The following is a 27,747-nucleotide window of genomic DNA, read 5'->3' on the forward strand; positions in this document are numbered from 1 at the left end:
CCTTCGTTGCTGCTCTACGTTCATTACCAATGTCTCACTCCCATAAATCATAACACTTCTCACACATGCAGCATACACCTTTCCCTTCAGCTTCAATGACACTCCCCTCCTCGTCAGCACGCCACTCAGTTCCCGAAACTTCTTCCGTGCACATCTCATTCGAGCAACCGTTGCCGAGTCTGATCCACCTTCTCCATTCAGCATGTCTCCAAGGTAACAAAATGTTTTCACACCTTCCAGTTTCACGCCATCTCCAAGATCCAACTCAACATTTCCTCCATCTGCAGCTCCCTCTGTGCACACCTTACACTTGAATGTAGCTGCCACACTGGTTAATGACCCTCTCAAACCACTACATTTTTGATGAACCTACTCAGCGCACATTGTACATTGATGGAATTCACTACGACACCCTTCCTGCACACAGCACACGGCCACTTCCCAGTTCTTTCCACCTCACCACATGCTTTACCACTTGCCATCACCTTCGTTTTTCCGATATTCACCTTCAGACCTTTTGTCTCCATACATGCCTTCCACTTGTTCATCTTCTCCTTCAGTCCATCCATACTTTCTACAATCAACACCAGATCATCTGCATACAACAACTCCCATGGTAAACCCTCCTTTACGTTCTGAGCCAGCACCTCCATCACAGCTACAAATAGTAGTGGACTTAGTACCGACCCGTGAAGCACTCCCACCTTCACCTCAAACTCACCACTGTTCCTGTCCTTCGTCCTAACAGCTGTGCACGCTCTTTTGTACATTGCCATAACTACTCTGATCAACCATTCCTCCACTCATAACTTCCTCAATGCCCATGTCACTACTTCATGTGGAACCCTATCGAATGCTTTCTCCAGATCAACAAACCCAAGAAACAACTTCTTCCTCTTCTCCATATACTTCTCCTGCAACTGCCTCACAATAAAAAGCGCGTCTGTCGTTCCTCTTCCTGGCATAAATCCAAACTGCATTTCGTCAATCTTCACTTTCTTCCTTATCCTCTCCAACACCCTTTCCAATACCTTCATTCCATGCTCCAATAACTTTATCGCTCGATACGAGCCACAGTCCAGAGGGTCACCTTTCCCCTTGTGTCGAGGGACGAGGGTACTCGGTTCCCAATCCACTGGAATGCGGCCTTCTTTCACCACCAGATTACAGATCTCTGTCATTCTCTTCACACCCCAATTTCCCGCTGCCTTCAACATATCTCCCACAACTCCCGTCGGCCCTCCCGCTTTTCTACCCTTCATTGCTTTTATCGCTTCCTCAACTTCCTTCTCAGTTATCTTCTCTGCTGGTCCTAAAACTGGGTTACTCTCGATGTTGCCATCCCATTCATTCTCTACATTCAACAGTATTTCCATATATCTTTTCCATATTCCTTTAATTCCATCTGGGTCCACAACGATTTGTCCCACTTCATCCTTGAAGCAACTCACCCCCATCACATCACACCTCTCTTTCGCTATCTGCTTTGCAATCCTGAATACCGCTCTGACCCTCTTCCGAATCCAAGCGTTCTCCGAACATTTTCCTACATGCCTCCTGTGCCTTTGCTACCTCTTTCTTTGCAGCCTTCTTGGCTGCCTTATAACTTTCATGCTCTGCCTTTTCTGCCCCAATACCCTTCGCCTTCTGCCACTCCTTGAACTTCTTCCTCTTCTCGTCAATCTTCTTTCCAACTTCATCATCCCACCACCACGTTTCCAAGTGCCTCGGTGGTCCTTTTGTCCATCCACATACCTCACCAACGGCTCCCAACAGATTATTTGCATTGACATCCAACCACTTTCAAGCTCAACCACATCATCCTCCACCATACTCAGCCTCTCTTTTAATGCCTCCCTCACTGTCACCTCTTTCAACCTCCACACCTTCATTCTCGGTTGGTACTTCACCCACCGAGCTCTCCTCGCACCTTTCACCCTTGTGTCGCAGACAACCAAGTGGTGCTGTGAAACAGCCTCCTCCCCCGGGATCACCTTTGTGTCCCGGAGGTGCCCCCTATCTCGCCTACGCACCAGCAGGTAGTCAAAGGTTGTCGTCGACCCACCTGACGTGTATGTAACAAGCTTATTATCCTCTTTCTGGAACTGAGTATTACAAATCAACAAATCAGCTCCATCAGCAAACTCCAAAATCCTTTCACCTTCTCCATTTCTCACTCCATATCCGTAACCCCCATGAACTCCCTCAAAACCGTCCATACTCCTTCCCACATGTCCATTTAGGTCTCCTCCTACCACAACAACTTCCTCATCTTTCACATTTTCCATCAGCTTCTCTATAGCACACCAGAACTTGTCCTTCTCCATCACTCCGACCAACCTGCGGAGCATATCCCGAGATGATGTTCACCAAGAGCTTTCCAATCATCATTTTCACCATCATCAACCTTTCACTCACTCTAGTCACACTCATCACACTGTCTGCAAACTCCTCAGAAAACATGACACCAACACCATTGCCTCTGGGCACCCTTGCCACACAAACTTGTATTTCTGTCCCTGCCTACCCTTCACCATTCTCACACCACTTCCCTTCCATCTCGTCTCCTACACACAACATATTGTTATGAATTTGGTAATGCAACATCTAGAGCTAGGTAGATCTGAATAGGTAGGTATTCGGCTGTCGTGACAGGGACTCTACATGTAATAAGTTATTGATGTTCAGGCGGTTGTCGGGGTAAGATGTATGAGTGTGGATCTACCTGGAGATTCGAGTGTTAAATAGTGAGGGATTAAAGGTAACGCCCCTGTGAGTATCACCTAGTAATCAAACCTTTGTCCTTTATGGCACTGCAAACCACATAAACATTAGTTAGGTCCTTAGTGCAACATTAAATAATTCCCTTTCCCTGACATTGACTTCGTAATAAATGGGCACCACCAGGCCAAGAACACCGCCACAATACACCGCCACCGTTTACACCTCCAAGGCCTACAAACCTCGCCTGCGCACCTCAAAGGCCTACCAACCTCGCTGGCACGTGTTACACCAGGACCGCGGGGTCACGGACGGGAGATGTCAGGAGTCGCATGCCGCAGAGGGCGTGACCTGGGCGAGTTGGGAGGCTTTGATTGGCTGAGGAGTGCGCCAATGTGACGTCATCGGCCACCAATATAGGCGACGGTCGGACGCCATTTCAACAGACACGGACACACACGTCGATGAGCGATCAAGTCGGAAGTTCGAGTGGAGTCCAGAGTTGAGAGAGTTGAGTCGCAGAGTTCGTTGTTACAGTTCCGTACCAGAGTTCGTGGCAGTTGGCACAGGACACGGTTCGTTGAACATTCGTGACCACAGCTCGTTGCAGTTGGCAGTTGGCACTTGGTTTTGGTTGCTTCGTGCAGCCCTGCGGTGGACCGTTGGAGCAAAGGAGCTCGTGGTGTGTGTGGGCCGTTGGACCGACGAGGCCTGGTGGCGCTTGGAGGCGGACGCAGAGGGCCGTGGAACTTGGAGCGAGGTGTGCGATCGGGCCGAAAGGAGCGGTGTTGGACGGCAGCCACAAAGACGACGAAAGACCAGATAAGCCCGAATCCGCGTACATTTTGAACGACGTGACGTGTTCTTTTCGTAATTAATCTCCCTCGTTTTGTGTTTGATATCCGTCGTGTGGGGACGTCCCGATTTAGTTATTAGTATTACCGGCGCGTGTTTTTTTCACTGTTATTACTTTTCAATAATAAATCCTTATATTATTTTCTGTACATATTTGAACGCAGTTTCCTGGGTGTTTCATTTTAATAGATAAGGCTGTGGAGCTCGTTGCGTCTGGCCTCCCGCGCGTTTAACTTTGTGTTGAGCTTGAATCCGCCATTGAGTTTTCGCCTCGGGAGTGTAAAGTCTCGCAATCGGTCATCCGTGTTACCCTACGGTGTTCACCAAGGGTAGTCACGCGACAAGTGGTGTCAGGAGTGGGATTTGAACCCGTCGGACAAATTTTTTTGTCCGCGGCGAGACATCGACACGGTCGGACAAATTTTTTTGTCCGCGGGGCGACATCGACACGGTCGGGCGTACATTGCGCCCGACGTTCGAACGCAAAATTTTTATAGTTGAGGCGGAGAAATTTGATAATCAATTGGGCAAACGGAGCGCGATATCGCGTCTTCGTCAAATTTAAATTGTTTCAGGAATTATTAAAATAAATACGCGCGCGGGGAACGACCTTCCGAAAAGCGGATGTCGGAGGTCGACGAGATGGAAGTACGCAGCGAGGCCTCCGTCAGCGTTGGGAGTGAGCCGGAAATAGGGGAATTAGATGTCGAGGTGAGCCTTGGAACCTCCCCCGTCCCGAGCACCAACTTATCCCCCTCCCCCACCGGGGAGTCGGGAGCAGTAGGAACGGCCCCGACAACCGACCAGATGTTGGGTCAATTGCTTCATAAAATGGAGTCGCAGGGGAAGGAATGGAGGGAAGGAATGAAGGGAATGAGTAAGGATATGGGAGAAATGAAAAGTGGGTTGGAAAATAAAATGGAGTCGCAGGGGAAGGAATGGAGGGAAGGAATGAAGGGAATGAGTGATCGATTGGAGGGACACATTGAAGGAATGGGAAATAAAATTGATGGGTTAAAAGGGGAACTGAATGCCCAGAGTGATAAAATTGAAGGATTAAAGGAGAGATTGAAAGAACAAATCGAAGGGATGGACAGCAAAATCGATGGATTGGAGGGGAAAATGGAGGTGATGAATGAACAAATGAATGAACAAGGGAATGAAATAAAGGAAAGGAATGAACAATTGGAAGGAAAAATTGGGGAAATGGCACAGCAGCTGGGGGAACGAATTGATGGCATAGAAGGGAGAGTGCAAAACCAAATTACGGACAGACTGGGGAAATTTGAGGGTAAAGTAGAAACTCAAATGGGGGCACAGGAGAAGCCAAAGGTGGCAAAAATTGAATCGGAACGGGGGGAAGCTAGATTGGGAACAGGAGAGAGTACGGCCCATGCAGATGTGCATGTTGCTCACGAGCAGGGAATTGCACCGGGAATGGCAAAATTGGGAATTGCACAGGGAATGGCAATTGAAGTAAATGGGGAGACTGCAGGTGCAGAGGTGGACGGGGAATGTCCACAGGTGGATGGGGAATGTGTACAGGTAGATGGGGAAGGCCTGCAGGTAAACGTGGAGTGTCCACAGGTGAGCGGGGAAGGAAATTTGGAATGTGAGAGTTGTAATGGGGAATGTTTCCCACATTCTGGCCTGGTTGTTTATCGGGACCGTGTGGATGTCACAACACCCCAACCGGGGGATGAATTTGGAATTGTGCAGCACCAGGGCGGTGGTGCGGAGCAAGAGGGGGTAGAGTTTTTGGGGGTCCGTGCAATGGAGCCGGACCAGGTATTTATTGGGGATATTGATCAAAGCCTGGCGGGGCCAGGAATGATTTGTAATAATGAGGATGATTTGATCCAGCGGCTGGAGACCTGTGACAGTCCCATGGAGGTAGAGCTTGTTCAGGCCCAAAGGAGCCTGGGACATGAGGTGAGTTGGTCCGAGGAGGTGGTTGGAATGACCGAGGGGACGCTCACTGTACACTGCTATGTGGAAACAGAGGCTCCAAAATTGGACAACCAGTTGGGGGAGTGTGTTGGCTCCGGGCTGGATTTGGATCTTGGAGGATCGGGAGATAGAGCTTCTGGAGATTTGGTCCCTGTAGGGAATTTGGATCAACTGCAGGGAGGGGCAGAACAACCGGTGGTAGAGGTTGTTCCCTGCAGCTGCGGAATGGCAGTGGGAATGAAAATTTGTAAAATAAAATTACAATGGGAAATTGATTTGGAGCAGCCATGGTTTGGATTGGTCCCCGGGCTGCGGGATCTGGATATGGAGAGGTCATGGGTGATGGCCTCGGGCAAAAGTTGCCCCTTTCAAAATTTGGGTATGCCAGCCAGCTGGGGGGCTGTGATGGCGAGATTTGGACGTGGGGTCCAGCCTTGGGTGTCGAGGTACGACCTGGGTCCCACGGGGGGTCTGGTGGAGTGTGGCGTCCCTTGTCCGTCGGGGCGCCGTCCGAGCTGGTGGCTCGGGCCGGCAGGGTCACCGGACCCTGGTGGGGGTTAAGACCTCCAGGGAGGTCCGAGGTGGTTTCTCAAGCCTGGGATGGCAAATATTGAGGACCACTAGGGGGAGGTGTTGTGGGTCGCGCTTTGGTGGTGGCACTGCGGACGGCCAACTTGGGACTGATGTGGTGACCACCCGGGCATGCGGCCTGGCACTCTCCTCCAGGGACTCTGGGACAACCAGCATGTGGTGACCTGGCATGGTGGTTGGTCTATGGACGCGGGTCAAACCGAATGGACAGGGATGGAGATAGCCTGCCGGACAACCATTGGGGCATCTGTGGAACGTGATGGTGTGAGCGACCTTCCACAGATGCTCCGTTGTGATTTATGGACTCTCGGGTTGGGAAGAGAGCCATGGGGATGTGAATCGGGAGATGTGTAACGACGAGCCGAGCATATGGGCCATGCTCGGCTGGCATGTGTATGGCAAAGCATCCTTCTTTGGTGAGGTGAGTGAAATGTGACAAATGGTTGGCATGGGTAATCTGTGGGTTAGATGCAAATTTAAGGGTGGATTGTGAAATGCCATGGTGGACACTGTATAGTGACGCCATTATTGATCCAGGTGTGTAGACCAAAGTGTTGGAGGCTGTGATTAAATTAATAGGGTAGCAAGACACAGCTTTCAACTGGTTGCGGGGGCAACTGTGCTGATATTTGGGACGCGGGATGATGGGGATGTAGTTGTGTAGCCTGAGGGTCAACGTGGTGCCGTGCGTGTCCGAGGTGTGTGGACCATGTCTTCTGGGTGGGTCTCCTGGTGGAGCATGGCTGTTGACTGGACCTTGGTGTGGTCAAGTGTGGGTGAGCACTGGGGGGGGCTGCAGTTCTGTAGTCGGACTGGGGGATGATGGGGAGGTGCAGGGGACGTGGCTGTAGGGATGCCACGCACTGCGACCGTGCCCCCCAGGGCCGAGGTTGTGTGTGCGGTAGTGTGTGTTGTAGCAGCAAGTGCTCACCACATTGGCCAGCTGGGGCTGCTGCAGCTGTGTTCCTCGCAGGGGGGCTGAAGGATGGATGGTGGGTCGCACCCTTATGGACACTCATGGGCCATGTTGGCGTTTTGACTGCTCACCTTGTCCCGGTGACCCTTGCACGGTAGAGGTGCAGAGCTGTCGTGGCCATAGGTAGTTGTGTAGTGATGATCACCGTTGGATGTGGATCCACATACCTGCCAGTGTAGTGGGGACAAAAGAGAAATTTGGAAGGATTTGGTAGGCCCAATGTGAAATTTGGGGAATTGTATGGGTGGATTGCACTTTGAACCTGACCAACCTGCAACTACCTGCACTTGAGGTGAGTGTTTTGAGGAGTACTGTCCCAGGCTTCAGGATTTGCTTTGGGAAATTGGGGACATGTAATTTGGAGTTGGGAGGCGGGTGAGAGTGATGACATGGCCGGTGAGGGGATGGAATGGGAGCCACAGTGTCTTGTGGGTGGCGTATGTTTTTGTATTGTGGTTAGGTGTTTTGATGTGGTCGTGAGAGTGGAACCTGGAGAGTGAGTGATGATTATTGGAGATAATGAGGGGCGATAAATTGTGCTTTTTGGAAATGTGCTAATGGAAAGGTGTAAGGATTTAATGATTCGAACTGTGAATGGGATTTCACATTGGCAGGCCATGGCAAGCCTTGTAACACCTTTTACACCATCTATGAATTGTACTGAATTGTGCTGAGTTGTGTGGAGAATTGAATGGCAGCGGGGGAGGAAGTGTGTTTTGGGGACCATGGGTGGGGAAGGTGTGTGTGTCCGCAGGTACAGAGCAAGCTCTGAGGAGCGATGCCTGCGGGCCCCCCTCTGCGGCAATTACCCCTGGCAGCCGGTGGTAACTGGAAATTGGAGCTCGTCGGTGGAGGGTCTGGTTGGGCGCCGCGGGGTGAGGAAGTCCCCCGGTGACCCGTGTTGCTGCGCGAAAGCAGGAGGCAAAGGAGCCTGGTGTGTGTGGAGACCCTCACCGGCGAGGTAACGGCGGAAAGGGGCTGTTGGGCTGTCACGGGGCCAAGAGGTAAAGGGGGGGGGGGGCAATGAACTTGTAAGTCGGTTGACTTGTTTTTGGGACTGCGGGCACCACAGCCTGATGCGCCCCCACCATCTTTTTGTGCGGTACCTCCCCGCTGCCTAGTTGAGGAATGCACACACACGTGAATGACATCAATGCCATGGTCCTGCAGGGGGTGTATTGGGAATAAGTGCTTTGTTGATTTTTGCAATGCCTTGATGACCTATGGAATGAGAATGAGTGGTTAAGGGGTCTGTGTAGCATGAATGTGGGCGAAATCCACCGAGCCGTGTCACTCACCTGTAACATCTGGACAGGGCCCGAGGAAATTTAGGGGGATGCATTGGGGATGGCCCCGCAGGTAAGGTTGAGTCTTGTGGCATCCACCGGGGGACGCGGTCTGTAGACCGGGGTATGTACAAAGGTTAGAGTTTTGAGTTTTGGAAAGATGGTTAAGTTTTGTGGTTAAGTTAGTGTTGTGTGTTGTTGTTTCCTCCCTCCACAGGAACAACGAAGAAGATGTACATACTTGCATGATGGTTAAGGGGTTCAGCATGTTAAGGAAGTGTAGGTAGGTAGTCCGACTCACTTCCCACAGCCCTTCCTGATTTATTTCATAGGTTAATTAAGTGTGTGACAGTAAGTGTTAAGGCTGGAATGGTAGCCCTGCGGTGAACCTTGCAGGAGCTACGGTTCCAGGGGGGGGGCTGTGTTATGAATTTGGTAATGCAACATCTAGAGCTAGGTAGATCTGAATAGGTAGGTATTCGGCTGTCGTGACAGGGACTCTACATGTAATAAGTTATTGATGTTCAGGCGGTTGTCGGGGTAAGATGTATGAGTGTGGATCTACCTGGAGATTCGAGTGTTAAATAGTGAGGGATTAAAGGTAACGCCCCTGTGAGTATCACCTAGTAATCAAACCTTTGTCCTTTATGGCACTGCAAACCACATAAACATTAGTTAGGTCCTTAGTGCAACATTAAATAATTCCCTTTCCCTGACATTGACTTCGTAATAAATGGGCACCACCAGGCCAAGAACACCGCCACAATACACCGCCACCGTTTACACCTCCAAGGCCTACAAACCTCGCCTGCGCACCTCAAAGGCCTACCAACCTCGCTGGCACGTGTTACACCAGGACCGCGGGGTCACGGACGGGAGATGTCAGGAGTCGCATGCCGCAGAGGGCGTGACCTGGGCGAGTTGGGAGGCTTTGATTGGCTGAGGAGTGCGCCAATGTGACGTCATCGGCCACCAATATAGGCGACGGTCGGACGCCATTTCAACAGACACGGACACACACGTCGATGAGCGATCAAGTCGGAAGTTCGAGTGGAGTCCAGAGTTGAGAGAGTTGAGTCGCAGAGTTCGTTGTTACAGTTCCGTACCAGAGTTCGTGGCAGTTGGCACAGGACACGGTTCGTTGAACATTCGTGACCACAGCTCGTTGCAGTTGGCAGTTGGCACTTGGTTTTGGTTGCTTCGTGCAGCCCTGCGGTGGACCGTTGGAGCAAAGGAGCTCGTGGTGTGTGTGGGCCGTTGGACCGACGAGGCCTGGTGGCGCTTGGAGGCGGACGCAGAGGGCCGTGGAACTTGGAGCGAGGTGTGCGATCGGGCCGAAAGGAGCGGTGTTGGACGGCAGCCACAAAGACGACGAAAGACCAGATAAGCCCGAATCCGCGTACATTTTGAACGACGTGACGTGTTCTTTTCGTAATTAATCTCCCTCGTTTTGTGTTTGATATCCGTCGTGTGGGGACGTCCCGATTTAGTTATTAGTATTACCGGCGCGTGTTTTTTTCACTGTTATTACTTTTCAATAATAAATCCTTATATTATTTTCTGTACATATTTGAACGCAGTTTCCTGGGTGTTTCATTTTAATAGATAAGGCTGTGGAGCTCGTTGCGTCTGGCCTCCCGCGCGTTTAACTTTGTGTTGAGCTTGAATCCGCCATTGAGTTTTCGCCTCGGGAGTGTAAAGTCTCGCAATCGGTCATCCGTGTTACCCTACGGTGTTCACCAAGGGTAGTCACGCGACAAGTGGTGTCAGGAGTGGGATTTGAACCCGTCGGACAAATTTTTTTGTCCGCGGCGAGACATCGACACGGTCGGACAAATTTTTTTGTCCGCGGGGCGACATCGACACGGTCGGGCGTACATTGCGCCCGACGTTCGAACGCAAAATTTTTATAGTTGAGGCGGAGAAATTTGATAATCAATTGGGCAAACGGAGCGCGATATCGCGTCTTCGTCAAATTTAAATTGTTTCAGGAATTATTAAAATAAATACGCGCGCGGGGAACGACCTTCCGAAAAGCGGATGTCGGAGGTCGACGAGATGGAAGTACGCAGCGAGGCCTCCGTCAGCGTTGGGAGTGAGCCGGAAATAGGGGAATTAGATGTCGAGGTGAGCCTTGGAACCTCCCCCGTCCCGAGCACCAACTTATCCCCCTCCCCCACCGGGGAGTCGGGAGCAGTAGGAACGGCCCCGACAACCGACCAGATGTTGGGTCAATTGCTTCATAAAATGGAGTCGCAGGGGAAGGAATGGAGGGAAGGAATGAAGGGAATGAGTAAGGATATGGGAGAAATGAAAAGTGGGTTGGAAAATAAAATGGAGTCGCAGGGGAAGGAATGGAGGGAAGGAATGAAGGGAATGAGTGATCGATTGGAGGGACACATTGAAGGAATGGGAAATAAAATTGATGGGTTAAAAGGGGAACTGAATGCCCAGAGTGATAAAATTGAAGGATTAAAGGAGAGATTGAAAGAACAAATCGAAGGGATGGACAGCAAAATCGATGGATTGGAGGGGAAAATGGAGGTGATGAATGAACAAATGAATGAACAAGGGAATGAAATAAAGGAAAGGAATGAACAATTGGAAGGAAAAATTGGGGAAATGGCACAGCAGCTGGGGGAACGAATTGATGGCATAGAAGGGAGAGTGCAAAACCAAATTACGGACAGACTGGGGAAATTTGAGGGTAAAGTAGAAACTCAAATGGGGGCACAGGAGAAGCCAAAGGTGGCAAAAATTGAATCGGAACGGGGGGAAGCTAGATTGGGAACAGGAGAGAGTACGGCCCATGCAGATGTGCATGTTGCTCACGAGCAGGGAATTGCACCGGGAATGGCAAAATTGGGAATTGCACAGGGAATGGCAATTGAAGTAAATGGGGAGACTGCAGGTGCAGAGGTGGACGGGGAATGTCCACAGGTGGATGGGGAATGTGTACAGGTAGATGGGGAAGGCCTGCAGGTAAACGTGGAGTGTCCACAGGTGAGCGGGGAAGGAAATTTGGAATGTGAGAGTTGTAATGGGGAATGTTTCCCACATTCTGGCCTGGTTGTTTATCGGGACCGTGTGGATGTCACAACACCCCAACCGGGGGATGAATTTGGAATTGTGCAGCACCAGGGCGGTGGTGCGGAGCAAGAGGGGGTAGAGTTTTTGGGGGTCCGTGCAATGGAGCCGGACCAGGTATTTATTGGGGATATTGATCAAAGCCTGGCGGGGCCAGGAATGATTTGTAATAATGAGGATGATTTGATCCAGCGGCTGGAGACCTGTGACAGTCCCATGGAGGTAGAGCTTGTTCAGGCCCAAAGGAGCCTGGGACATGAGGTGAGTTGGTCCGAGGAGGTGGTTGGAATGACCGAGGGGACGCTCACTGTACACTGCTATGTGGAAACAGAGGCTCCAAAATTGGACAACCAGTTGGGGGAGTGTGTTGGCTCCGGGCTGGATTTGGATCTTGGAGGATCGGGAGATAGAGCTTCTGGAGATTTGGTCCCTGTAGGGAATTTGGATCAACTGCAGGGAGGGGCAGAACAACCGGTGGTAGAGGTTGTTCCCTGCAGCTGCGGAATGGCAGTGGGAATGAAAATTTGTAAAATAAAATTACAATGGGAAATTGATTTGGAGCAGCCATGGTTTGGATTGGTCCCCGGGCTGCGGGATCTGGATATGGAGAGGTCATGGGTGATGGCCTCGGGCAAAAGTTGCCCCTTTCAAAATTTGGGTATGCCAGCCAGCTGGGGGGCTGTGATGGCGAGATTTGGACGTGGGGTCCAGCCTTGGGTGTCGAGGTACGACCTGGGTCCCACGGGGGGTCTGGTGGAGTGTGGCGTCCCTTGTCCGTCGGGGCGCCGTCCGAGCTGGTGGCTCGGGCCGGCAGGGTCACCGGACCCTGGTGGGGGTTAAGACCTCCAGGGAGGTCCGAGGTGGTTTCTCAAGCCTGGGATGGCAAATATTGAGGACCACTAGGGGGAGGTGTTGTGGGTCGCGCTTTGGTGGTGGCACTGCGGACGGCCAACTTGGGACTGATGTGGTGACCACCCGGGCATGCGGCCTGGCACTCTCCTCCAGGGACTCTGGGACAACCAGCATGTGGTGACCTGGCATGGTGGTTGGTCTATGGACGCGGGTCAAACCGAATGGACAGGGATGGAGATAGCCTGCCGGACAACCATTGGGGCATCTGTGGAACGTGATGGTGTGAGCGACCTTCCACAGATGCTCCGTTGTGATTTATGGACTCTCGGGTTGGGAAGAGAGCCATGGGGATGTGAATCGGGAGATGTGTAACGACGAGCCGAGCATATGGGCCATGCTCGGCTGGCATGTGTATGGCAAAGCATCCTTCTTTGGTGAGGTGAGTGAAATGTGACAAATGGTTGGCATGGGTAATCTGTGGGTTAGATGCAAATTTAAGGGTGGATTGTGAAATGCCATGGTGGACACTGTATAGTGACGCCATTATTGATCCAGGTGTGTAGACCAAAGTGTTGGAGGCTGTGATTAAATTAATAGGGTAGCAAGACACAGCTTTCAACTGGTTGCGGGGGCAACTGTGCTGATATTTGGGACGCGGGATGATGGGGATGTAGTTGTGTAGCCTGAGGGTCAACGTGGTGCCGTGCGTGTCCGAGGTGTGTGGACCATGTCTTCTGGGTGGGTCTCCTGGTGGAGCATGGCTGTTGACTGGACCTTGGTGTGGTCAAGTGTGGGTGAGCACTGGGGGGGGCTGCAGTTCTGTAGTCGGACTGGGGGATGATGGGGAGGTGCAGGGGACGTGGCTGTAGGGATGCCACGCACTGCGACCGTGCCCCCCAGGGCCGAGGTTGTGTGTGCGGTAGTGTGTGTTGTAGCAGCAAGTGCTCACCACATTGGCCAGCTGGGGCTGCTGCAGCTGTGTTCCTCGCAGGGGGGCTGAAGGATGGATGGTGGGTCGCACCCTTATGGACACTCATGGGCCATGTTGGCGTTTTGACTGCTCACCTTGTCCCGGTGACCCTTGCACGGTAGAGGTGCAGAGCTGTCGTGGCCATAGGTAGTTGTGTAGTGATGATCACCGTTGGATGTGGATCCACATACCTGCCAGTGTAGTGGGGACAAAAGAGAAATTTGGAAGGATTTGGTAGGCCCAATGTGAAATTTGGGGAATTGTATGGGTGGATTGCACTTTGAACCTGACCAACCTGCAACTACCTGCACTTGAGGTGAGTGTTTTGAGGAGTACTGTCCCAGGCTTCAGGATTTGCTTTGGGAAATTGGGGACATGTAATTTGGAGTTGGGAGGCGGGTGAGAGTGATGACATGGCCGGTGAGGGGATGGAATGGGAGCCACAGTGTCTTGTGGGTGGCGTATGTTTTTGTATTGTGGTTAGGTGTTTTGATGTGGTCGTGAGAGTGGAACCTGGAGAGTGAGTGATGATTATTGGAGATAATGAGGGGCGATAAATTGTGCTTTTTGGAAATGTGCTAATGGAAAGGTGTAAGGATTTAATGATTCGAACTGTGAATGGGATTTCACATTGGCAGGCCATGGCAAGCCTTGTAACACCTTTTACACCATCTATGAATTGTACTGAATTGTGCTGAGTTGTGTGGAGAATTGAATGGCAGCGGGGGAGGAAGTGTGTTTTGGGGACCATGGGTGGGGAAGGTGTGTGTGTCCGCAGGTACAGAGCAAGCTCTGAGGAGCGATGCCTGCGGGCCCCCCTCTGCGGCAATTACCCCTGGCAGCCGGTGGTAACTGGAAATTGGAGCTCGTCGGTGGAGGGTCTGGTTGGGCGCCGCGGGGTGAGGAAGTCCCCCGGTGACCCGTGTTGCTGCGCGAAAGCAGGAGGCAAAGGAGCCTGGTGTGTGTGGAGACCCTCACCGGCGAGGTAACGGCGGAAAGGGGCTGTTGGGCTGTCACGGGGCCAAGAGGTAAAGGGGGGGGGGGGGCAATGAACTTGTAAGTCGGTTGACTTGTTTTTGGGACTGCGGGCACCACAGCCTGATGCGCCCCCACCATCTTTTTGTGCGGTACCTCCCCGCTGCCTAGTTGAGGAATGCACACACACGTGAATGACATCAATGCCATGGTCCTGCAGGGGGTGTATTGGGAATAAGTGCTTTGTTGATTTTTGCAATGCCTTGATGACCTATGGAATGAGAATGAGTGGTTAAGGGGTCTGTGTAGCATGAATGTGGGCGAAATCCACCGAGCCGTGTCACTCACCTGTAACATCTGGACAGGGCCCGAGGAAATTTAGGGGGATGCATTGGGGATGGCCCCGCAGGTAAGGTTGAGTCTTGTGGCATCCACCGGGGGACGCGGTCTGTAGACCGGGGTATGTACAAAGGTTAGAGTTTTGAGTTTTGGAAAGATGGTTAAGTTTTGTGGTTAAGTTAGTGTTGTGTGTTGTTGTTTCCTCCCTCCACAGGAACAACGAAGAAGATGTACATACTTGCATGATGGTTAAGGGGTTCAGCATGTTAAGGAAGTGTAGGTAGGTAGTCCGACTCACTTCCCACAGCCCTTCCTGATTTATTTCATAGGTTAATTAAGTGTGTGACAGTAAGTGTTAAGGCTGGAATGGTAGCCCTGCGGTGAACCTTGCAGGAGCTACGGTTCCAGGGGGGGGGCTGTGTTATGAATTTGGTAATGCAACATCTAGAGCTAGGTAGATCTGAATAGGTAGGTATTCGGCTGTCGTGACAGGGACTCTACATGTAATAAGTTATTGATGTTCAGGCGGTTGTCGGGGTAAGATGTATGAGTGTGGATCTACCTGGAGATTCGAGTGTTAAATAGTGAGGGATTAAAGGTAACGCCCCTGTGAGTATCACCTAGTAATCAAACCTTTGTCCTTTATGGCACTGCAAACCACATAAACATTAGTTAGGTCCTTAGTGCAACATTAAATAATTCCCTTTCCCTGACATTGACTTCGTAATAAATGGGCACCACCAGGCCAAGAACACCGCCACAATACACCGCCACCGTTTACACCTCCAAGGCCTACAAACCTCGCCTGCGCACCTCAAAGGCCTACCAACCTCGCTGGCACGTGTTACACCAGGACCGCGGGGTCACGGACGGGAGATGTCAGGAGTCGCATGCCGCAGAGGGCGTGACCTGGGCGAGTTGGGAGGCTTTGATTGGCTGAGGAGTGCGCCAATGTGACGTCATCGGCCACCAATATAGGCGACGGTCGGACGCCATTTCAACAGACACGGACACACACGTCGATGAGCGATCAAGTCGGAAGTTCGAGTGGAGTCCAGAGTTGAGAGAGTTGAGTCGCAGAGTTCGTTGTTACAGTTCCGTACCAGAGTTCGTGGCAGTTGGCACAGGACACGGTTCGTTGAACATTCGTGACCACAGCTCGTTGCAGTTGGCAGTTGGCACTTGGTTTTGGTTGCTTCGTGCAGCCCTGCGGTGGACCGTTGGAGCAAAGGAGCTCGTGGTGTGTGTGGGCCGTTGGACCGACGAGGCCTGGTGGCGCTTGGAGGCGGACGCAGAGGGCCGTGGAACTTGGAGCGAGGTGTGCGATCGGGCCGAAAGGAGCGGTGTTGGACGGCAGCCACAAAGACGACGAAAGACCAGATAAGCCCGAATCCGCGTACATTTTGAACGACGTGACGTGTTCTTTTCGTAATTAATCTCCCTCGTTTTGTGTTTGATATCCGTCGTGTGGGGACGTCCCGATTTAGTTATTAGTATTACCGGCGCGTGTTTTTTTCACTGTTATTACTTTTCAATAATAAATCCTTATATTATTTTCTGTACATATTTGAACGCAGTTTCCTGGGTGTTTCATTTTAATAGATAAGGCTGTGGAGCTCGTTGCGTCTGGCCTCCCGCGCGTTTAACTTTGTGTTGAGCTTGAATCCGCCATTGAGTTTTCGCCTCGGGAGTGTAAAGTCTCGCAATCGGTCATCCGTGTTACCCTACGGTGTTCACCAAGGGTAGTCACGCGACAATATGTCCACTCTTCTTCTGACCAATACTTCCACCACTTCTCCTGATCTCCCTGTCATTGTCCCTACATTCCATATCCCAAATCTCAGAAACTGATCTCCACGTCGGGCATCAGACGTTTCGTCGTCATAAATGGAATGATTTCCACCCTTGCTTCGATCGGGTTCCCCACCTTGAGTTTTGACGAGAGGGAGTGGGGTCCCCCACGGCGTGGCCGACCCCACTGGTGCGCGGAATTACGTCACTGCGCCAGCGAGCCATCGTGTGCGCCACACGCCCCCCCCCCCCCCAGAATTCCCACGCACCTGGAGAGTCAGTTTGCGGGGCAACCGGATGACCCGGCCGAAGCGCCCTATGGCGGCTGGCGGCGTCTGGGATGCCGGGATGCCATCTGGGATGCCGCTGGCGGCATCTGGGATGGGTGCAGGGCAGGGGGGTGGCGTGACGGTGGGGTTGGGCGGCGCTGGGGGTCCGCCCGCCGGGGGGCGGCCCCGACGCGGGGGCAGAGCCGCTTGCGGGGGGTGGTCCAAGTCGAGGTGGGCCGGCCTGAGGCGGTCCACGGAGACGCGGTCAGGAGTACCGCCGATGTCCAGGGTGAAATGCTTCGCCCTGGTCTCCAGCACGCGGAAGGGCCCGTCGTACGGGGGCCGCAGCGGTGTCCGGTGGGCGTCGTGGCGGATGAATACGTACTCCGCCGTGCGAAGCTCCGGGGCGACGTGCGTTGGCGGGCAGCCATGGTGCGCCGTCGGCACCGGGGCGAACCTCCAGGCAGTCTCCTGCAGGGCGTCCTGCAGGACGAGGATGCGCCGAACCGGGAGTCGGGGAGGAACTTGCCCGGCACCCGCAGCAGTTGTCCGAAGACCAACTCCGCCGCGGATGCACGCAGGTCGTCCTTGGGCGCCGTCCTGAGGCCCAGCAGGACCCAGGGGAGCCTGTCGACCCAGCCACCGTCGCGGAGGCTGGTCCAGAGCGCGGCCTTCATGGCGCGATGGAAGCGCTCGCACAGGCCGTTGGCCTGGGGGTGGTAGGCCGTGGTGCGGTGCAGCTGGACGCCGAGCCCCCGCGCTACCGCCCCCCAGAGCTCCGAGGTGAACTGGGGGCCGCGGTCGGACGAGATGTCCGAGGGGGCGCCGAACCGGGCAACCCAAGTGGCGAAGAACGCATGCGCGACGTCCGCCGCCGTCGCTGCTGCCAAAGGCACGGCCTCCTGCCACCGGGTGGTGCGGTCCACCATGGTGAGGACGTGGGTGAAACCCCGTGAGGGGGGCAGAGGTCCCACCAAGTCCACGTGAACGTGGTCGAACCGACGTTCGGGCACAATAAACGGGGCCAACGGGGCCTGGGTGTGGCGGTGGACTTTCGCGCACTGGCACGCGAGGCACGTCCTGGCCCAATCGCGGACGGCCTTCCGGAGGCCATGCCAGACGAACTTGTCGGCGACCAGCTTTTGGGAGGCCTTCGTGCCCGGGTGGGACAGGCCGTGGATGGCGTCAAAAACCCGGCGCTGCCAGCCAGCGGGCACGATGGGGCGAGGCCGGACGAGGGAGACGTCGCACAAGAGGGCCGTGCCCGCGCCGTCGAACGGCACCTCGGTGACGCGGAGGCCCGTGACGGCGGTCCGAAAAGCCCGGACGGCGGGGTCGGCGGACTGGTCCGCCGCCATCCGGGCATAGTCGATCCCGAGGTGGACCGCGTGGGCGACGGACCGGGAAAGGCAATCCGCCACTGGGTTGTCCTTCCCCGCGACGTGCCGGATGTCCGTCATATACTCGGACACGGCCGAGAGGTGACGCTGCTGCCGGGCCGACCACGGCTCGGCGACCTTGGCCATCGCGAAAACCAGGGGCTTGTGGTCGACGAAGGCTGCGAACGGGCGGCCCTCGAGCAGATGGCGGAAGTGCCGGACCGCCAGGTGGAGCCCGAGCAACTCGCGATCGAAGGTACTGTACCACCGTTCGTGCGGGCAGAGCTGCCGGCTAAAAAACGCCAGCGGCTGCCAAGCTCCCTTCACCCATTGCTCGTGCACCGCGCCCACCGCGTAGTCTGACGCGTCGGTGGTGAGGGCGATCGGTGCATCGGGCGCCGGGTGCGCGAGCATGGTGGCGTTAGCCAAGGCGAGCTTCGCGCCCGCGAACGCCGCGTCCATCGGCTCGGTCCAGGCAACGTCGCCTTTGCCCGGCTTCCCCCGGAGGGCCTCGTGCAGGGGGCGCAGGAGCTGGGCGATGCGGGGCAGGAAACGGTGATAAAAGGTCACCATGCCCAGGAACTCCTGGAGCCCCTTGATCGTGCGGGGGCGTGGAAAACCCCTGACTGCCTCCACCTTGGCCGGTAAGGGGATGGCCCCGTGCCTGGTGACCCGGTGCCCCAAAAAGTCGATTTCGGTGACGCCGAACCGGCACTTGGCGGGGTTGATGATCAGGCCATGCCGGCCCAGGCGTTCGAAGAGCATGCGGAGATGGCGGAGGTGCTCCTCACGGGACGCGCTTGCAACGAGGATGTCGTCCAGGTAGACATACACGAAGTCCAAGTCACGCAAGACGCTGTCCATCAGCCGCTGGAACACCTGGGCCGCATTCTTCAACCCGAAGGGCATCCGCAAAAACTCAGAGGCCGATTGGTGTGATGACGGCCGTCTTCGGTATGTCCTCCGGCCTGAAGGGGACCTGGTGGTATCCGCGGATGAGGTCCACCTTGGAGAAGAGGGACATTTTCGCCAACCGGGCGGAAAAGTCCTGGATGTGAGGGACCGGGTAGCGGTCGGGGGTGGTAGCATCGTTGAGGCGGCGGTAGTCTCCGCACGGCCGCCACCCGCCGCCGGGCTTGGGCACAATGTGCAGCGGCGATGCCCATGCGCTGTTGGAGCGCCGGACGATGCCCAGTCACTCCAGCGTGGCGAACTCCTCCTGCGCCATGGCGAGCTTCGCCGGGTCGAGGCGGCGTGCCCGGGCGTAGACCAGTGGCCCGACGGTGGGGATGTGATGCTCAACCCCGTGCTTGACGGCCACCGCCGAGAAGGTGGGCCGCGTGAGGGCCGGGAAACTGGCGAGGAGGCGGGTGAACTCGTCCGCTGCCGGAAGCGTGCAGACCAACCTCGCTGGGACCGAACCGCTCAGCAAGCCGCTTGGCGAGCTGCTCGGTGAGCCGCCCAGGGAGCTGCTCAACGAACTGCTCAGCGCGCAAGCAAGCGAGCTGAAGGTTTCGGCTTGGACAAGGCGTCTGTGCCTCACGTCCACCAACAGCCCATGCGCACAGAGGAAGTGCGCTCCGGGTAGGCCCATGGGGACACTAGCGGTAACGAACGTCCACTGAAAGCGCTGCCTCCCGAACCGCAGCGAGAGACAACGCTTCCCGAACGTGCGCATGGGCGTGCCATTGGCGGCAAGCAAAGCGGGGCCCTGGCCCCCAGCTTGCTTGTCGGACGCGGAGGCAGGGAGGACGCTCACCTGCGCTCCCGTGTCGCACAGAAAGCGACGACCCGAGGTGTCTGTTATGAACAGAAGGCTGCCAGTATAGCCGACGCTCATGGCAGGAAGCGAGCGCCGGCCTGGCCGTTTCCCGACCTGCCAAAAGTACAAGGCGGGCGGCAGGACCTGGCCTTGTGGCCGAACCTGGTATGGAAGTGGCACCAGGTCTGGCCCGGTGGTGGTTGTGACGACGGTGGTGGGCGGGGCGTGGCGGCGGCCACGCGCGGATCCGCCAAACCTGCGCCATGTTCGGGAGGATCCGAACTTTATGAAGTTTATGAAGCTTATACACCGCTCCATCGTGTACGAAAGGGTTGTGTGAACACTTTTTACAGGTAGTTTTGTATCAAGCTGCTTCGTTCAAGGGATGAATGAGATATCTCCCGGACAAACAAGACAACAACAAAGAAAGAAACCGGAGTGAAAACTGAGAAATCCCTTTGGGTGCGCAGCGATGACGTCATGCAGCACCTGGAGATGGGACAGGAAGGGAGCACACAACATGGACGTGGCGTCACAACTGTGGTCAACGGCCGTGGAGATTTATTAATTAGTGATTGAGCGGAAAAAAATGGGGTCAAGCCATGGGATAGCCGGTGGAGCTGTGCTTTGCAGGGCACATTGTGGGTGGAGTTGGCTGAGATGCGGACCCCAATAATGCTACTATGTCTTTTGGTTCTCCCCACTATTCTTATGCTAATTCGCCCCTTGCGCCCTAAGCGGGACTCAAGCCCAGGCCAGAGGCGAGGGTTCGGATCCTTAGGCACGTGCACCAGACCTCTCGATAACCCCATACCCCGATTGATCGAACCTGATCGAGCATATTTAACCCCCACGGTGACAAATAAAGGTGAAATATTCATCGTGTCCATCGGGTTTTTCACGAATATTTATTTTGAGTTTACACCTTCACGAATAAATTATTTTAACTCGTCAAATGGGTTTCATGAAGAAACCAATTGAGTGAAAATTCTCCAACCACACACTGGATTAATACACCGCCTAATTAACTGTTGACGTTTCCAAGAGCGTACAATTCAAAGTTGTTTTTAAAATGCTTTCTTGAATTAAATATTTCATTGAAAACACGAAAATGATTGACAGGGGGGAGGGGGGGGGGGAGTCTGGAGTGCGTTTGCGGGTTTTCCCAAAATGTGGAGGTCGTGTGCAAGTTTCAGACATCCGTGCGGCAGAACACGACGGTAAGTGTTTATTTTCAATTCACTACGATGGTTTACTGTTTACGTCCTGCCCACTGGTGGATAGTTTAAATAACTGACTTGTTGGTGTTCTTTGTCGAGCCGTTCTATTGGCTCTTCGAGATCATATGACCTGGAGCCTGGAGGTCAGGGTGCAAATCCTCCATTTTGTGATTGATCAAAGAAAGGGTCGTTTACTTCGTACCATCTGGTGCCATCCGCTTCACATTTGTGCTTCGGGAGGCTCTGTCTGGAAGTAAAAGCTTAATATGCTTCATGATCGTTTCAGATATACGATTATTACATGTTGTATGTATTTGAGATGTTATTACTGAGACATGTGCCGGTCGACAAGAACTTAGGCACGGCACCCCGTGATTAGCGATTAGCGATGATCGTGATTAGCGAGAACTTCACCCCGTGATTTCTGACCTGCTCGAGAGGATCAACTGGCTTCGCTTCCTCTCGCCCAATCAGAATAAAACCACCTTTAGAGGCCATTTTTCCCCGCAAGCGGGGGTTGGCCTTTTTCGGGGACCGTGGTTGTTGTTGTTTTTTGGTCCCCTTTTTGAAGCAATGCTTTACGGCCGGATGCCCTTCCTGACGCCAACCCTTTTTGTCGCCTTTTTACGACAACCAGGGAATTACCAGTGAACTGGTACTCAATTTGCCGACCTCGGAAGGATGACAGGCTGAGTCAACCCCCTGGCGTTAATTCAGCGATTGACCGGGATTCGAACCCAGGATCCTAGGATCCTAAGCCCTCACCCTAGCCGCTTGCCCAACACCAGGGCACCAACTCTCACCCAATCAGAATGTCGTCAACAATATTAACAAGTAGCTCCAGAACGAACTTTACAATGGAAAGTGATAAGCTATCCTTATCTAGTTGATTTCTAGCCCTTTTGGATGGCGTAAGCTTAATTGGAGTAAAAAATGTCGAGAATTTACACTGACGATACGTAACTTTCGAAATGACGTATGGATGCCAACGAAGCCTTTGCGCATGCGCTGTGTGTGCGTTTTCAGTGACTCAGTTCTGCTCGAAGGGCACTTTTAACTTGATGTTGCTCGCACGAAATCAGTGATTCAAATCGTCTTTTACCCATCCCATAAGTTTCAGCATTTAGACAAAAGAGTGGCAATTTCAAGATGGTTAACGAGAATTGTTCTGTTCCTAAATGCAAATCGGACTCACGGATATATCCGTGGAGGAGCAGTGTCTGGTTTGTACAACTTCCTTTTTGGACAAGTGAGCGGCGGCAGTGGATATAACACAATCACACACACAGACAAATGCTTCTCCTTTCACCAATAGGTACAAAAATATAGTAATATGAATACGCATTGCGTAGAGTGAGAGCTTCGTCCACAATGGTCAGTCGATCGAGTACGCAGCCCTCACAAACATCTGTAGGCCAAGGCCTAGCTCGGCTAGGTTGTTTGATCTTGGGCTTCGAATTAAAATTAAAATTAATTTTATTGAATGGATAGATTGGGATAGAATGCAGGACATACCTACTGCAGAATGCAGACTATAGTCTGGACTTCTAGTCTACCTGACCAGGTACGTAGGTCCGACTGGCAGGTACGTACTGAAATCGATGTACCTGGCTTAAATGAAGCCGGTGTAGCTGGTGGGAAAAAGAAGTCGGTGTAGCTGGCATAAATGATGAGCGGTTTCAAATTCAAAATCCGTTCTGTACAGTACTGTATTGTAATTGTACACCGCTCCTTTCCTATGCCATCTCCAGGCATTGCAAATCGTCATTGCCGGGCACCGAAGGGGGCTCGGCAGTGACGCACGCTGAAAGAGAGTACTCAGTTTTCACTCTGGTTGTTTGTTTTCTTGGTTGTTTTCTTGTTTGTTTGTCCGGACGATATCTCAGTTAGCCTTTTTTTTTTTTTGGGATACAGAGTCGAGGCTCGTGAAAGAGCTAACATTTATCAAACAAACAAATCAAACAAACAAGCAAACAAAAAAGGGGAGCGGTCGACAAGATGGGGAGAGAAGGGGAGGAAGCACACAAACACAACATTTGAGGGCAGGGACATCGGGAGATGTGTGGGAGGCAGAGGGCCTGGGGGGAGGCAGGATAGGTATAAAACGCAAGGACACCAAGGACATCCAGGAAAGAAGACAAAACTCACCTCAAAAAAGTGGATTTGAGCTAGGAAGCTGAAATTTCGGCACAGTAGTGAGCAAGTCCTTTGTCAAAAACTGTATTTTTTGTTTTTTTGAATAATCAATTAATTGAGGAGTTATTTAATTATTAGCGTTTAATAAAGTACTTATTTAATTAATCAAATTTCCTTTCTCTTCTGACCATTAACTCAGGCACCTTTTGAGTTAGGAAGCTGATATTTAGACATGCCAATGACCAGGTGATTTGGCTGCAAAGGCTGTTTTTGATTTATTAATTAATCAATTAATCAATTAATTATTTAATTATTCGATTAATTACTAAAAATAAATTAAAAAAATTCAGTTACAGATTCTGATGAAATGGTGGTGGTTTATGTGTTCTGTGACCGAATTGATTGATAATTTAATTTTTTAATGATTATTATTTATTTATTTTCATTATTAATCATTTATTTATTTTCTTTCTCATCTGGCCAATATCTCAGGAACCTTTTGAGCTGGGAAGCTAATATTTGGACATGACAGTGACCAAGTGATGTGGCTTTCAAGGATATTTTTGATTTATTGATTAATCATTTAATCGATTAATTATTTATTGATTAATTGATTAATTATTTATTGATTAATCAAGTAATTATTTAATTTTTTATTAATGACTTGTTTCATTAAATTTCTAAAAGATACATCTTCGGATGAAGCACTAGTGGTTTAGTTAAGCTATTAGCCAATTGATGAAGGAAATATTTTCTGATAATCTTTTATTGATTTTAATTATACAATTAATCAATCAATTAGCGAACACCTCTCCCTCCCAATGCAGCCTCTATGAGGTGCACTGCGGTATTGCCGGGCGCCGGAGGCGCCCCGGCAATGCCGCGCTGTAGGATATTTCATTATTTGGCATGGGGGCGGTGTACTTTGAATGTATGTGTACTTGTTTATTGATTTTAATCACGAGGTGAAAATAATTTTAATCACCAGGTGAAAATAATTAATTTATCGGTCGCGCCAGACCAAAGCAAGATCACGTGAGCAAGATGCTTTTATGAAAAAGCGAACAATGAACAATAAATGAATAAATGAATTCATTTATATATATATATATATATATATACATATATATATATTGATTCTAATCACCCGGTGAACATAATTTATCGGTCGCGCCAGACCAAAGCAAGATCACGTGAGCAAGATGGCGGATCATGGAAGGGATAAGTTGGCGGATCATGGAAGGGACAAGATGGCGGATCATGGAAGGGACATTTGAAATGACAACATGAAATTTTGTTCCCAAGGGAATGGGGAAAAATTTGAATTTTTTTTTTTGTGAAATTTGAAATGAAAGTGAAATTTTGAATGGATTTACATGTACATGCAATTGGCATTGAGGTTCGCTTACGAAGCTCTCTATAATTTATAGTGTGGCCCCGGAAGCAAACAAAAAATATATGTATTTATAAGGACCCTCACATCCCATACGGCTCCCACTCCCACCCCACCATCCACCTACTAAAAACATGATTACCGTAATATGACCCAACTTCGACAAAAGGAAGCAAATAACCTACCTGAGAAAAATGAGTTAAGTAGCCCAATCACATCACGGAGGCAAGTGGCATGCACTGGCACAGAGATTGTTTAATACGATTCTTATTTTAGCTTTAACTGCCATGTCAAATGCAAGTACCAGCACATAACTGATTTCTAATAAAAAAAAGGAAGTAAGCAGCCAAACATGTTTTGTAACTTGCTTCCTTTTGTCAAAGTTTGACAGAATAGTAAATATCATCATTTTAAACTTACCCTGTGCATTGCCAAGCTCCAGATATGATTTTCCCATTGGTGTTAAAAAGCAACCGGACCAGATTTGGTGTCTCCCTCTGGGAAGTCTCCCTGAATGTTGGTGATGTAATGATCAATGATGGCATCGTCTTTCCGATTGCACACTCCATTAAATATATCACCAAGCCTGCCATGTTCACATGAGGCAATCTCGCAAGGTTAAAAGTCCACTCACTGGCAGTGGTGGTCAAAGGTTTGGGTAGAACTCACTTGTGTACGAACCTTCGGGCTTTGCACCGATCCATGCAGCATCGGGATTACCTTTTTAGGCGAGTACAGCAGGTTCTCCAACTCTTTTGTTGTTAAGAGGCACACCCCCTTTTCACTGGTATGTTTACGAGTATTTTTCACTTCTTTTAGAAGCTTTATGAGCCATTTTAGGTAACAATCCTTGCCACGCACACAGGATATACGTTCGGCTGCCCTGCTGACCCCGATTGTTCGGGATTTATGTGCATGTGCTCAGCATTCTGGGGCAGATTACATTATTTCGAAAGTCAAGGATTATATTTTGATGTTTTGCTGCAATGCATCCCAGCTGCTTAGTTATTCAAAGGAACATATGTCAGAGGTTTAAAATATTTCCAAACACAACTTTTCCAAATAAACAACTTGCATTTGTAAACCATTTTTACCTGTGACATGACAGTCCCTCAGTCGAAGAAAATTTGAGTGGAATAGAGTTGTAATGCTGTAATAGCACAGCCCTATTTTTTCACTTTGGGCAATTGTTGTTGTTTAGTCATAGTTTTGATACCTTCTTCTTCTTCATTGTATTGCAGGCCCAGAATATTTTGGCTAGAATCACTGCAGTGACACCCATATGGTGGTACGTGGGCTACGGATGTTGCATCATATTTGTAAAACATCCAAAAGTTCATTTGTAATCAGGTCTAGGTTCACCTTCATGGGTGTTCACACCTGTAAAATGAATTCTGAAGACTCTACCTCCATTACAGTAGTACAACACCATATCATGAATGTTCAAATGAAGTTTTTTTTCTGTTGTGATGGGCAGACAACTTTGGTTATTTAACATTTCATTCCACAGGTATCTTTGCAGCTTTGTTCAGCCAGAGACTTGGATGTTTGAGTAAGAAGACCCCACAAGACACACAACAGTACATCGACAGCATTCATACCATGATGAGATCTTTCATTTGGCTGTCCATCTTGCCGACTTGGACCAGGCCTCTACTTCCATTCTGGAAGTCATTTGTGGGTGCTTGGGACATAATTTTTGCATTTGGTAAAGATCATGCTAAACTATGTCTCTATCTCTACCCACCTCCTGTGGGGCCATACATTTATTATGTATAAATGTGGAGGCTAAGAGGGTGAACGAGGGAGTTTGAAAATACTGTATTACATATGTACAAATTATGAGGCAGGTAATAACGAGAATGTCACTCGGTAGAACGCATACATCCGCAAGGCCGAACAGTTTACGTTTTGTATCCGACTGACAGCCAGATCTGCATCAGGACCTGAACCAAAATCTAATCAGCTTGTTCTTGTCACCTAACCAATTTATCCACCAAGTTTTGTCAAAATACGTCTACAACTTTGTGAAATATCATGCCATGTATCGATTTTGTCCCCATCTCTCAACAATGAAGAATCACTTTTAAAATTCTTGTATCCGGATCTGCACCAAAATCTAATCGACTCGTCCCTGTCACACACCCAGCATGTCCACCAAATGTCGTCCAAATCCATCCACACATTTTTGAGATATCCTGCTCACAGCACTTTGAAATTAAAAAAAATCCATATTTGCTTTCGGTGACAAATGGATGGTACCTTTTTTAAATGTGTTGTCTTTCGCTTTGACTGATCCCCTGCCTCTTTCTGCAGGGTTTTGACCCTCAAATTCCCAAAATAACAAAATGGCCGCCATTTTTTCCATATTTTGCACTATAGCTCGGCTTATATGTATCACAGGAGGTTAAAAATTGTGACAATACCCATGTTTGTGATGCTGAGGATTCCAGATATAATGTTACCTCAGTTACGACAAGTTTGGTTTGTGCGCCATCTTGAATTCCAAGATGGCCGCCATAATTTAGCCCAATACAGTAATAAATGAGCCCAGCCTATAGGATTAAGCAATAGAGGAAGTTGAAAAGTGCAATATATGGTGGCATATGTTGCAATATTGCTGGTGGCGATATATGGATATGGTGAGCATCCTCTTGATGTTTATCAGAGCACAACGTGATGGTATATGGGACCTGCACATGTATGCCTTCCGAAGGATGCTCCCTTTCTTCTTCAGGTATGATCACACTCATTATGCTCGATGGGGAACCGCGTTTACTTGACAGAAATGAACCGCCTTCCACCAGAAGTCCTTCAGGAATTCCAGAATGGAAACTTTGTAGTGAAGGAATCAGACCGAAAGTTCAACCAGGTGGATCCCGATCACAGTCAAAAATGGCTGAATGGCACCGGGAAGAAGAGTGGAGGCATTGTGGGGATAACCAGAACAATCACAGCATTAAGCAGATGGGCTCTGTCGTTTAACTTGAGAAGTTGCATATCAAGTCTAACTCACCGAATGCTGATTGTATGTTACGTTTCCAGATAACAGATGAAAACTAGTATACAAGCTCCATTTTATCAAATTACAATTTCATGCCAAGAGAAATAAAATTTATCAGTATGCTGTATGCAGCTGACAATAAATCGTGTGCCGCGACAGGCAAACAATTCGTGTGAATAAATGACGCCGCT

The 27,747-nt window shown here is 50.8% G+C and overlaps 1 long non-coding RNA gene across 2 annotated transcripts in view; it reads left to right on the forward strand.

Moving 5' to 3' along the window:
* Window positions 1-26,824, forward strand: part of LOC144889133 (uncharacterized) — a 34,485-nt gene extending 7,661 nt beyond the window's left edge. For both annotated transcript variants that reach the window (XR_013621609.1, XR_013621610.1), the window contains exons 2-3: window positions 25,794-25,840; window positions 26,063-26,824. This is a non-coding gene — a long non-coding RNA (uncharacterized LOC144889133). The remainder of the gene's footprint in view (window positions 1-25,793; window positions 25,841-26,062) is intronic.
* Window positions 26,825-27,747: the final 923 nt, after the last annotated feature.

Source organism: Myxine glutinosa, unplaced genomic scaffold, assembly GCF_964187855.1.
Source record: "Myxine glutinosa unplaced genomic scaffold, kmMyxGlut1.1 SCAFFOLD_1026, whole genome shotgun sequence".
Lineage (NCBI taxonomy): Eukaryota > Metazoa > Chordata > Myxini > Myxiniformes > Myxinidae > Myxine > Myxine glutinosa.